Source organism: Macaca mulatta, chromosome X (assembly GCF_049350105.2).
Source record: "Macaca mulatta isolate MMU2019108-1 chromosome X, T2T-MMU8v2.0, whole genome shotgun sequence".
In the NCBI taxonomy this organism is placed as follows: domain Eukaryota; kingdom Metazoa; phylum Chordata; class Mammalia; order Primates; family Cercopithecidae; genus Macaca; species Macaca mulatta.
In genome coordinates, this window is record NC_133426.1 from 36,434,961 (window position 1) to 36,448,595 (window position 13,635).

Genomic DNA, 13,635 nt, shown 5'->3' on the forward strand with positions numbered 1-13,635 from the left:
TTCTGTGCCTGGCTTGTTTTACTTAATGTCTTATCTTCCAGATTCATCCATGTTGTCACAAATGGCAGGATTTCCTTCTTTTTAAAGGCTGAACGGTATCTCATTGTGTATATATTTCAAATACTAGTATTGCTATTAAAGCTTGATTTCCCATGTAGATGTTGCTTGTAAGTCTTTAAAACATTAATGATTAAATTAGCACTGAAGACAGAAAGATTGACCATTTCTTATATCTGCTTTATAAAATATATGCTTATATCTTATATCTTCTATTTGGAATAAAGGTAATTAATTAAAAAGCCCATGTATATATGTGTATGTAGTTCATCTGCTTCTATATTGCAGCATTTAAATAATATAGGTATATCTCAAAAGGATCCAGGAGAAAGTTCATTTCGATGTGTGTCTGATCCTTTTCAATAATGTATTAATCAAAGTAAAGGGGAGTATGTTGCTTGGTACTTATCATTAAAGGGAAGCCAGTATGGACCAACTTTAAGATATTTTGTCACACACTGTCACACACTGCCACAAAACATTCATGTATTCTTAAGCAAGTTGCTTACCATTTTTTACCCTATTTTCTTGTTTCCAAAATGAAGGGACTGTACTAGGACAGAGGTTGGCCTACTATGGTCCATGGGACGAGTGTAGACTGTCACCTATTTTTATATAGCACATTAGCTAGGAACAATTTTTACATTGTTAGATGGTTGAAAAAAATAAATAGAAGAATACTGTATGACACAAGAACATTATATAACATTCAAATTTCACTGCCTATAAATAAGGTTTTACTGGAATACAGCACAAGCACTTCCTTATATATTGCAAAGTTGAGTAGACAGAAACCACATGACTGCAAAGTTTAAACTATTTATTCTCTGTCTCTTTACAGAAAATGTTTGGAAAAGTGTCTTTGGAATTAATTTGTATTGTCTGTAGCAATTGAGGAAAAGGGAGTGGAAGTCCATGTTCACTGGATTTGCCATCCCGGGAAAGGACAAGAACTAAAACTCCATGAATTTTCAAAAGCCTTTCTCAGTCTCTGCTCCCTTAAAGATATTTCTTTGAGTATGGAGTAATAGATTATTTGTCTGTCCCTTCTTCTGCTGTACTGCATCGCAGCGGGTGGTGGTGGGTAGGTGGTCAGTTTCTGAACATATTTCCTACAGCCTTCCTAAAACTTCTCAAATCCCTTAAGAAAAGAAAATCACCTTTGCTATGAACATACTTAGAGATCTAATTGCTTTTATATTTTGGTGTTTATAGTAATGGATAATATTTAAATAATCTTAAAAGCTTTATGAGGCATCTTCTGAAAATCATGATTGCTTTCCTAAATGAAATGTTCCAATTATTGAAAGTGCTCAGAATGGAGTGCATTTGGATTGGAATTTTCTCAGTCAGAGAAGGAAGTAAAGATGAGATACTGAGAGATATGCTATTATAAATTTCATGTTGTGAATATTTCAAAAATACTTAAAACGTTGGTGCTAAATTGTCATGTTTCATTTTATCCTGGATATTACCTTCTTAAGAAGAAGTGTCTTTATAGGTTCAAATTACTATTAATCCAAAGGAAAGTAGAGTGAGGGCAACTCAGGTAGATAAAATTGAATAGTGAACAAAATTCTAAGACCTACGAGAGAACAAACTTTACTGAAATATGTTTTGGAGTTACAAGGACTCAAGTAGGTCCTCTGCCCATTTCCCCATGGCAGCCACCGTTTCCACATAGACCAAAGGCTTTCTGCTGCAAGCACCTGTGACTCTCTGCCTCTGGGCTTTCTCTGGTCATAGGAACCTGCTTGACCTGAAAGGGCAGAGTCCAGCTGGAAATGCCAGGAGTTTGTGCCCCTGGGAGCAGACTTTGATCAATAACTAATCAATGATAAACGAATGAAAATTAATAATATTTCTGCATCCTCGCTCCTTTGGTGGAACCGTTCTGAGGTGTTTTCTCTGTTCTCCCTATGTCCCTAGCAAGATTGAGCTTCTGTTGCCTGCAGTAGTAACCTCAATAGCACATCCTAGATTAGCTTTCTTCCTTTCCTGTGTCTCCTGTAGTCCCATTTCAAATAAACTACCTACACTAAAACTTTGTCTCAAGGTGTGATATGAAAGACACCTACCTGACATCCCTGAACCTTGACATTCAAAACCAATATAGAAAACCCTCCTTCCTACAAAACCAATGGGCAGAATGGGCCTTGGATCTATGGTTTTAGTTGATTTGTAGTAGCCCTCACACTCCATTACGTTATGTTCCTAGATCCACAAGGAGTCTAAATTGAACCTTAAGACTTAGCAGTAACTGAATCAACAGAAAAAGAGGAAACAGTTAAAACTTGGTAAATACGAGCCACTATAACCTCTTAAAGTAGGAAACTTACAAACCAAATTAAAAAATTGGGAGAGTCGTAAATGGTGGTGGTAAAAGGGACCATAATTATCACTTAAAACTGCTTTAGAATGTTTGAAACATTGTCTACTTGTGCTTTTTCCAAATTTCCCAAAGAAAACCTAAGGTACTCAGCATCATTCTATTTGGGTTTTTTGTTTTTTGTTTGTTTTTTTTTTTTTTTTTTTTTTTGAGATGGAGTCTCGCTCTGTTGCCCAGGCTGGAGTGCGGTGGCGCAATCTCAGCTCACTGCAAGCTCCGCCTCCCAGGTTCACGCCGTTCTCCTGCCTGAGCCTCCCGTGTAGCTGGGACTACAGGCACCCGCCACCGCACCTGGCTAATTTTTTGTATTTTTAGTAGAGACGGGGTTTCACCGTGTTAGCCAGGATGGTCTGGATCTCCTGACCTCGTGATCCGCCCGTCTCGGCCTCCCAAAGTGCTGGGATTACAGGCGTGAGCCACCGCGCCCGGCCCCATTCAATTTGTTTTTTTAGATGCACTCAGTACAGATGCTCAATACGTTTGTTAATATTGATTATTATATTTTCCCAGCGAAAAGCATTGTTAAAATTAAGGGCTTATGTAACATTTCCCAAATTCAATGTCATATAACTTCTGTTTATTTAGTGCTACAAGTTTGATTGCTGCAGTATCAAATCGAATAAGACAACCAGGAAATTCTAGGCATCATTAAATGACTTAAGGTTTCCACAGGGCCTTTGGGACACCTTGGTGATGTATTTTCAGTGACTTCCTACATAGCATGACAGTAAAAATGATACTTAGAATATCCGAATTGAAAGCATCCACGAACATGATCATGGTCTAAACCTTTAATTTATCACAGAAATTTGCAAATTTTATTTATCTCTTATATTTAGCAGAAAACTACCAAAGAAAATTGTACACAAACCCAGTAACACACAGAGTTCATTGTAGAGACACACATAGTCCAACTTGATCCTTCAATCCAACTTGATTCTTGAGATACACGATGGAACCATGCCCTCCACAAATAGTTTTAAAGACACAGACTTAATAAGCGGTCCACAGAATTTTCATTTCTCTCTTCTAATTATTTCTCTTTTTTTTTTTTTTTTTTTTTTTTTTTGCCAAATCCTATTGATTGATCCTGTATAAAGTTTTGTTTTAACGATCCTCCCTTTCTAGGTTGACTGCACCTGCCTTGTTCAGAAAAAGCATGTCTTGATTTCTGTAGCCTGTGACCCTGCAATACATTCATGGGTTGTTACTGGTTGTTGTTATTATTTTTATTCTATCTGTCATATTCACAAGCTTGTCAATGGTTGCTCATTGCTTATAGAGTAGATCATCTTCTCTACCTGGAAATTCAAAGCATTCAACGATTTACTCCCCATCAATTCAGTGTCTTATCTCCACAGTGTTTCTCCCTCCTCTGTCTCAAAACCAAAACCAGAACTTAGGTCTCACTGAAACTGTTGCCCCATACATTTGCTTGTGCAGTTTTGTTTCTCCAAAGTGCGCTACTGTCTCATGCCTGACCAGCAAAATACCTTCCATCTTTCAAAACTCTACTCAAATTATTATTCCAACAGAATGTGTTTTAGATAGCTGATGCCTTTCATCTAAGTTAATTTTTTCTTGTTTCTTCCTCTCTGTGCTTTATGCTCTTTTAGTTCTTATCACACTACGGCTCATTATCACTTGAGGATAAATATTTCCCACACTTGATTTCTGAGCTCTTAGACGAGAGGTATTTTAGCTTAATCATTTTTGTATCCATCACATTACCTAGTGCTGTTCCTTTTACACAGCTTTCATAATGTATATTTTGAAGTGAATTTAGCATATTCATCAAAAATTCTAGATCAGTAGCAGGACAAGTCCTAGAACCTGTCTCCGTATTACTAGTTCAGTGTTCTTTCTACCTACCACACTTTTGGAAAACAGCAAAAGCAGCTTCCAGAGAATTACCACAAATTTAAATATGCTTATCAATAGCAGGATTCATAAGCAGCTAAAGTAGGCTTGAGAAAATGTCCTACTTGTTTTGTTTATTTGACTTCCCCGGCTGGGCTACAATCTCAGGATGAAATGAGCTCATAGTTCTGCCTTGGTGGTTACAGCAATTCTCTCATCATTGCCCTTTCCATTCAGCCCCCAAGCACTTTCACACTCACATGTGCATGGAATTCAAATAGCCAGTCTTGTCTGGATTCTTGGATACTTTTGTTGTTGTCAGACACTTCCCTTTCTGACCTCTGAATAGCCTCTTCTGATCCATGCCTTGACATTCCACCTGGCTTTTGATTTTTTAGTTGACTTGACATTGTCTTCCAGTTTTCATTGTTCTTTAATATCACACTGTGGGTTATTCCCAGCACCCTACATTCCTTCAGGAGGAGAGATGACACATTAAGAAGAGGGAGGCATCCTAACTTTGCATCATACACAAAAATTATATAATTATTAGAGACCTAGTTAAGAATTATTGATGTATCAAACCATTTATGAAGCCAACAAATATCAATCATACCTCTATTTACTTCTCCACCATAAAATTATTTAGGGGTTTCTTTAGAAGCTCTTTGATGGTCAGGGAAATTGCCTAATAAAAGGATGAAGAAGAATGATACAGTTTGAATATTTGTCCTAACCCAAATCTCATGTTGAATTGTAATCCTCATTGTTGGAGGTGGGGCCTGGTGGGAGGTGTTTGGGTCATGGGAGCAGATCCCTCATGACTTGCTGCTGTCGTCATGATAGCGAGTGATTTCTCATGACATCTAGTTGTTCCAAAGTGTGTGGCACCTTGCCCCTTTTGCATGCTCCTGCTTTTGTCATGTGACGTGGCTGCTCCCTCTTTGCCTTCTGTTATGAATGTCAGCTTCCTGAGGCCTCCCCAGAAGCTGAGCACTTGCCAACACCATGCTTCCTGTACAGCCTGCAGAGCAATGAGCCAATTAAACCATTTTCTTTATAAATTACTCAATCTCAGGTATTCCTTTATATCAATACAAGAATGGCTTAATACAGGATATTGGTATAGAGGAGTGGTACTTTGTTACAAAGATAGCTGAAAATGTGGAAGCAACTTTGAAACTGGGTAATGGGCAGAGGTTGGAAAAGTTTGGAGGGCTCAGAAGAAGACAGGAAGATAAGGAAAAGTTTGGAACTTCCTAGAGACTGATTAAGCAATAATAACCAAAATGCTGATAGTGATAGGGAAAGTGAAGGCCAGGCTGAGAAAGTCTCAGGTGGAAATGAGGAACTTATTGGGAACTAGAGCAAAGGTCACACATGTTATGCCTTAGCAAAGAACTTGGCTACATTCTGTTCATGCCCTAGCAATCTGTGAAAATTTGAACTTCAGAGCGATGATTTAGGATATCTTGTGGAAGAAATTTCTAAGCAGCAAAGCATTCATGATATGGCCTGGCTGTTGCTAACATCCCATCTCAATGTGGGAGCAAATAAATGACCTAAAGTTGGAATTTATATTTAAATGGGAAGCAAGGCATAAAAGTTCAAAAAGTTTGCAAGCTAGCCCTGTGGGAAAGAGAGGAAAAGCTTTTTCAGGAGAAGAATTCAAGCAGGCCATGGAGTAACTATTTGCTAGAGAAATTTACATAACTAAAAGGGAACCAAGTGCTAATATCCAAGGCAGTGGCAAAATGGCCTTGAAGGCATTTCAGAAACCTCTGTGGCAACCCCTCCCATCAAAGGCCCAGAGTACTAGGAGGGAAGAAATGTTTTGTGGACCTGGTGCCGGGCCCTGCTTCCCTGCATGGCCTTGAAACACCACTTCCCATATCCCAGCTGCTCTAGCCCTAAGCAGAGCTCAAGGGACCTGGGTACAGCTCTAGCCATCACTTTGGAGAATACAAGCAGTAAATCTTGGTAGCTTCCACACGGTCTTAAGCCTGCATGTGCACAGAGTGCAAGAGTTAATGAGGCTGGGCCTCCACCTAAATTTCAGAGGATATATGAAAAAATCTGGGTGCCCAGGAAGAAGCCTGCTGTAGCGGTGGTGCCCTCATGAAGAACCTCTACTAAGGCAGTGTGGAGGGAAAATGTGGGGTTGGAACCTCCCAACAGAGTCCCCACTGGAGCTCTGACTGGTGGTGCTGTGAGAACGGGGCTACCATTCTCCAGACCCCAGAATAGCATATCCACTAGCAACTTGCACACTGCTCCTGGAAAAGCTGCAGGCATGCAACTCCAACTCATGAGAACAGCTCTGGGGGCTGAACTCTGCAAAGCCACAGGGGAAGAACAAGCCCAGGGCCTTGGAATTCCACCTCTTCACCAGTGTGCCCTGGATGTGGGACATGGAGTCAAGAATTATTTTGCATGTTTAAGATTTAATAACTGCCCTGCTGGGTTTCAGACTTCTATTGGCCCTGTAGCCATTTTCTTTTGACTGATTTCTCCCTTTTGGAATGGGAATATTTAACTAATGCCTATATTCCCATTGTATCTTGGAAGTAACTGACTTGTTTTTATTTTACAGGCTCATAGGTGGAAGGGACTTTCCTTGTCTCAGATGAAACTTTGGACTTCGGACCTTTGAGTTAGTGCTGCAACAAGTGAAGACTTTGGGGCACTGTTGGGAGGATGTAATTGTATTGTAATCCTCAATATTGGAGGTGGAGCCTGCTGAGAGGTGTTCGGGTCATGGGGGCAGATCCCTTATGAGTTCTCATGAGATCTGGTTGTTTGAAAGTGTGTGACACCTCCCCCATCTCTCTCTCTCTCTCTCTCTCTCTCTCTCTCATTTGCTCCTGCTTTTGCCATGTGATGTGCCGGCACCTCTGTGCCTTCACCATGATTATAAGCTTCCTGAGAACTCCTCAGAAGCTCAGCAGATGCCAGCATCATGCCTCCTATAAAGCTTGCAGAACCATAAGCCAATTAACTTCTTTCCTTTATAAATTACCCAGTCCCAGGTATTTCTTTATAGCAATGTAAGAACAGCTTAATAAAAAGGAGTATTTCATTTTCTATATGAAAATGTGAGAGAAAGACCCAGAAGCCTTAACATCTTTTACTACAACAAAAACAAGGTAGAAATTCAGACAAAACAATGGTAAAAAAGTGAACTTGTAACTTTAATCTTTTGAATTATAAGAGATATCCTCAGGGTACACCTTCCTGGTATTTGACACCATCTCATTTAAAAGTCCTTTCTTTACTGTACATTATGGAAACAATATATATTACATACACACACACACACACAATACATACATAATCTTAATTTGGGAAAATCTCACTCTTTTTTTACTGTATCCGGTCTTTCTTCTTCTAATTTGGTGATACCCTGTGAACCCGCGTCTTGAGTAATCTTCCTAGCTCGCTTTTGCCAAGAGAGCAATACATTCTGCTTGCTTTTATGAGCCCTGGTGGTAGTTCCATTTTTATCTAACACTAATGAACCCTTCTATACACACGCCAATAAGTGATTATTATATAGACAATAGATGATGAATTTTCAGTCATGTTGCATTGAAGAGCACAGGGAATTTAGGTAAGTTAATTGGTATTGATGTATATGTTCTAAAAGTGACTTTACCACATGTATAACTAAGAGTCCTGAGAGGATGAATAAACAATCCCTACACTGTTGCTACATGTTCAAAACACATTTTTTTTTTTTACTTCTTTGCTCTTTTATAAAGGTAACATGAACAAGTTATTCTTGAATTCCGAAGCAGCCCATTGGAATGAATGATGTGGGACAATTTGACCAAATTCAAGTAGATAATTCTGGCAGTAAATGAAAGAATAATTAAATCAATACCACAATTCCATAAAGATGGAATCTTCCATTGGACTTAGAAGATGATCCCGGATTACTTTCTTCACAAGAAGAGATTAGAAGTACATGCTATTCAAGGTGATATTTATTATTTATTCTTTCTATTTAAGCTATCAAGAAGACATAAAGGGCAAGGTCATAGTGTCAGACTCTCCCCTCTCCTGCCCCATCAATTTGTGGACTATTTTAACATTCAAAAGATTTGAAATTAGATCAGAAGATGAAACTTTTCCTTTGGCAGTCTTTTTTATTTTCAATTTCTTGTAAAAGCTTTTTTTCCAGAATGTCCATCTTTACACAGTTATGATTATAACTCCTATGGTAACTTTTAGGGCAAAATCAGTAAGACCTCTTAAAATTCTGCAAGAAAGACCAGTTTTGTTTTATTCAATTTTACTCTAATAATACAAAGGCATTGGGAAAGGATTCAGTGAGAATAAACTTACATTGTGTACTTTCAGATATTTCTTAGTCCAACACTGTGGCTCTTAAATGGCATCAAACCGATTCAGAGACTAAAGCAGTTATGTGGGAAACAGAGTAATTATAAAGAGATCTAACAATGTCCTAATATCCTCAAAATTCTTCCCTAATTCTTAGAGAACAAAGAACATGCTATGTTATGTTGATGTTCATAGTTTCATATTAAAAATGCAGTCTGAAGAAAAAAAAAAAAAACTAAGATGTTTTACTTGGGTTTCTTATTTGAGGATCATAAATTGCCCCTTAGTATGTGAATTCTCTGAAGAATGGAAGATAGGCCAGGCGCAGTGGCCCACACCTGTAATCCCAGCACATTGGGAGACGGAGATGGGCGGATCACCTGAGGTCAGGAGATCAAGACCAGCCTGGCCAACATGGCGAAACCCCATCTCGATTGAAAATACAAAACAAAATTAGCTGGGTATGATGGCAGGAGCCTATAATCACAGCTACTCAGGAGGCTGAGGCAGGATAATCCCTTGAACCTGGGAGGCAGAAGTTGTAGTGAGCCAAGATCACGCCACTGCACCCCAGCTTGGGCAACAGAGCAAGACTCAGTCTCAAAAAAAAAAAAAAAAAATGAAGATGAAATTTTTTGGGGAATCGGAAAGTTCCACATGAATCTGACATTGCACTTACACAAAATACATATGCAAATTTGAAAGATGATTGTATAATCTCCGAAGCTGGGTCAAATAGTTATCAATTTACTTATGAGTTTTTGCCTTTTCTTAGGAAACGGATGTTGAGTACCACTCAGAGCTAGTTTCTGTACTCCATCCTAAGATAAAAAGATAAATGAATCCTGATCAAAACTTTCTTGCAAGTGCTTCTTGAATGGTAAAGAAAGCAGGTGTAAGCTGGTAGTTTCCATGCATGTGGAAAGTGCTGTGATTGGGAGCTTGGTGTGGAAGCCCAGAGGTAGAAATCTGGCAGAGAAGACAGAAAAGGCTTCAAGTTGGAGTTTTCCAACTATAGAAGAGGAGTAACAAGAGGAAACAACTTGAACTAGGAGGAGGAACATGTGAAAACATGGCCAGTCTCAAGAGTAGGAAGAAGTGACTGAAGTTCAGAAAAACAGTGTAGGGGGGTGACGAAAAAGGTGGGAACAAATGTAAGAAAGAACAATTGACCTTAAGGTGACTCACATTCTTAGTTCAGGGACTACATGAAATAAAAATGTAAGAAGATGAGCTCAAATTTGAATATACTATTTTTAGGCAAATATATGGCATTTGTATTGAAATGACCAGTTAGCAGACAGATATATTTATATGGAACATAGAATAGGAATTTGATTTTGATGTAAATGTTATGACTCATTGGTTAATTCTTTGTCAAAAACAAATCTGTACAAGGCAATGCTTAGACAAAGTTTATTTTAAAAATAGTAGTTCTCAAACTTTAATGTGCATTATAATTATCTCAGTTGATTACAAAATGCAGATTTCTAATATTCACATTCTCTCATTCTGATTCAGTATTTTGGAAGCTAGATCCAAGAATGTATGTTTTAACACACGCTCCAGATGATTCCAAGGTTCACACATTAAGAAAAAATCTTGAGTAAGAGAAGCAAGGCATGAAAACAACCTGGAAAAATGAAAACCTTTGAATAGCAACAAGCATAGAAATGAAAAAGAGGTGGTATACGCTGAGAAGAAACTAGTTAGAAAGAGATATGTGTGGATCTTCATCCTCAGGTGGGAGTACTCCAGTCTCAGGTGGGAATACTCCAGTCAAGGGTGCTGTCCCCACTGAGCCAACCACAGCAAGGCATAGGTCCCAGAGAAAAGACTGGACAATGTGGAATAATTACCCACTGGGAATAAAAGCTTCAGGGGAAGCCATGGATTGAATGTGCTTGGCAACTTCTGCCTAGATTTTAGAGGATGTATCAGATAGCTTGGGTGCCCCAGCAGAAGCCTGACACAGGAACAAACTTCACAGAAAGCCTCTCCTAGGGTAGTACCTAGTGAACCCTTGGAAGCAGGTCTTCTCCCCTTCAGACCCGAGAATTATAGAACCACCAGCAGCATGCAACTCCAGCCTGGAAAAGTGATAGGCATTCAACTCCTGTTAATGTTGGCAGCCACATGGATTGCACCCAGCAAAAGGAGGGGCTGCCCCTGGCCTTGGGAGCCCACCCCTTATACCAGTGTGCCCAAGATGTAGGATATGATGTTCATGGTGATTATTTTAGAACTTTAAGATTTAATGCCTATCTTGCTGGGTTTCAACTTATGTGGGGCCTGTTTCCAGTTTCCTTTGGCCTATTTCTCCCTTTTAGAATCATATCTTGGAAGTAAGCAATATGATTTTGATTTTACAGGCTCATAGCTGTAAGGAACTTTCCTTGAGTCTTAAGACTTTGGACTTTGGAATTTTGAATTGATGCTGGAGCATGTTAAGACTTTTGGGGACCATTGGAGACCACTGAGATGAAATGATTGTATTTTGTCTGTGAGAAACAGATGAGATTTAGGGTATCGGGGGCAGAATGCTATGCTTTGGATATTTGACTCTCCAAGTGTTGAAATCTGATCTCAGTATTGGGGATGGGTGCCTAATGGGAGGTGGTCAGGTCATGGGGCAGATCCCTCATGACTGGCTTCATGCAGTCCTTGTGGTAATGAGTGAATTCACTCTCTATTAGTCCTCATAAGAACTTCTTGTTAAAAAGAAGGTGGCACATGCCTTCCCTCTCTCTCTCACTTCCTCTCTTGCCATGTAATCTGCACATTCTGGCTGTCTTTTACTTTTCACCATGAGTGGAAGTGCTTAAAACCCTCACCAGAAGCAGATGCTGGTGCCGTGATTTTTGTACAGTCAGCAGAACCATGAGCCTAAAACACTTCTTTATATATTACCCAGCCTCAGGTATTTCTTTATTACAGTACAAATGTACTAAGACAAGACTGGAAGAATTTGGAAGACCAGGATAGAAAAAGCCTAATTGATATGAGGGGTGATATGAGCCTAGATAGAGCATGAAGGGTGATGCTGGCATGGGCTCAGAAGAGAAGAACCTTAGAGAAAGTCTGAAATGTCTTAGAGATTACATAATGTGTCATGATCAGAATGTTGGTAGACGTATGGATAGTAAAAGTCATTCTGATGTAGTCTCAGACAGAAAGGCGAAGGAAGTATTGGAGATTTGAGTTATGACCATTCTTTCTATAATGTTGCAAATAACTTGGCTGAATTTGTCCCTGGCCAAAGGCTTTATAGAGGCAGAATTTAAGAGCAATGAAGTATGATATCTGGTGGCAGAAGAAATTCTAAGTAAAATACGGAAAGACCGCATGACTACTTTTAACCTAACAGAGTAAGATGCAAGTAGAGAGAAATTATTTAAAGATGAAGTTTACAACTAAAAGGGAAGAAGAATGGAAAAATTTGGAGAATTCACAGCCTTACCATGTGAAGAGTGAAAAAGGTGTCTTTAGGAAAGCAAACCAAGGATGTGGCCAAGAGACCATTTTCTAAAGAGATTAATATGGATTAAAAGAATCCAGGTGTTATTCACAAAGAGAATGGGAGGATGACCCTCAAGGTATTTCAGAGATCCTTGAGGCAAGCTAGGACCTTGAGGGCAAGGTTTCCAGGGAGGCACAAACAAGACCTCAGCATTCACTGCCCTGAGCCACCTCAAGTCTGCTCCCTGCATTCCAGTGCAATGTTCATTGACTTCTCTACCTTTGGTTCAAGTTATCCCACGTGTGGCTTATGCTGCTGCTCCAGAGGGCACAAAGGATAAGCCTTGGTGATATGTACATGGTGCTGACTCCAAAGACATGTGGAGTGTATGAGCTGTAAGGCTGTATGACTTGCATCAAGATTTTAAGTGATATAGCAGACACTCTTGACATCAAGGCAGACTTGTTGCTGGGGTGGAGCCACCACAGAGATCCCCTAATAGGGTAATACTGAGCACCAATATGGAGTCAGGGTAGCCACAGAGAGCTTGCACTATAGCAATACCTAGTGGAGCTGAGAGAAAAAGGCCACCCAGAGATCCCAGAACTGTAGGGCCACTAGCATTCAACTCAAGCCTGGGAAAGGTGCGGGTAGGAAACTCCAACTTGTTAGAGCTACTGTGTGAACTGAGCCCAGCAAAGTCATAGGGGCAGGTCTGGCTGAGACACTGGAGACCCAATCCCGGCTGCATTATGCCACAGATGTGGAACACGGAGTCAAAGGAGATTATTCTCCAGCTTTAAGACTTCATGTTGTCTTTTCTGCGGTGTTTTGGACTTACTTGAAACCAGTTACTTCTTTCTTCTTGCCTATTTCTTACTTTTGGAATGGGAATGTCTATCTCATGCATGTCCCCCCATTGCATTTTTAAAGCATGTCACTTGTTAGTTTTGCAGGTTTACTGCTGGAGGGGAATTAGTCTTAGGATGAGTCATGTTTTGAGTCTCACCCATATCTTACTTAAATGAGACATTGGTCTTTGGTGTTTTGAATTAATGCTGGAACAAGTCAAAGCTTTGAGGACTATTGGGATAGAATGAATATATGTTGCACTGGGAAAATAATATAAACTTTTGGTGGCGAGAGGCAAAATGCTATGGTTTGATCGTGTCCCTTATAATTAATGTGTTATAAAATTAATCCCCAATGCAACAGTGTTGAGAGATGAGACCTTTAAGAGATGATTAGGCCCTGAGGGCTCTGCTCTCATAAATGGGTTAATGTCATTATGGCAGGAGTGGATTAGTCATTGAGGGAATGGGTCACTGAAAAAATAGATGAGTTCAGCCCCCTTCCTCCCTCTCTGACCCTTCCACCTTCCACCATGGGATGATACAGCAAGAAGGCTCTCACAAGATCTGACCTCTCAATCTTGGACTTCCTACCTTCCAGAACTGTAAGAAATAAATCTCCAGCTTTCTTTAAATAATCAGTCTGTGGTATTATGTTATAGCAACACAAAATG